Source organism: Penaeus monodon, chromosome 24 (genome assembly GCF_015228065.2).
Source record: "Penaeus monodon isolate SGIC_2016 chromosome 24, NSTDA_Pmon_1, whole genome shotgun sequence".
NCBI lineage: Eukaryota > Metazoa > Arthropoda > Malacostraca > Decapoda > Penaeidae > Penaeus > Penaeus monodon.
In genome coordinates this window covers 31,439,519-31,439,744 of record NC_051409.1, presented here as the reverse complement: position 1 = coordinate 31,439,744, position 226 = coordinate 31,439,519, and positions in this window count along the sequence as shown.

Here is a 226-nt window from a genome sequence, read left to right as displayed (position 1 = left end):
CAGGGTCTATGTACAGTATATATGCTCGCGTGCATGTGTCCAAACATTACACCTGCATTTTCAGAGTCTAACGCTTAATGTTCATGAAAGTTGAAATACAACTTACCTTCTTGGTCTCAGCATGTTAGCCAAAGGGATATTTTAAGTTTCACTCTCTACTTTCACGAAACGAATTTTCGCATACATGCGAGTGTGTGTGTACTAGTACGGAGGCATGCATGTGTGT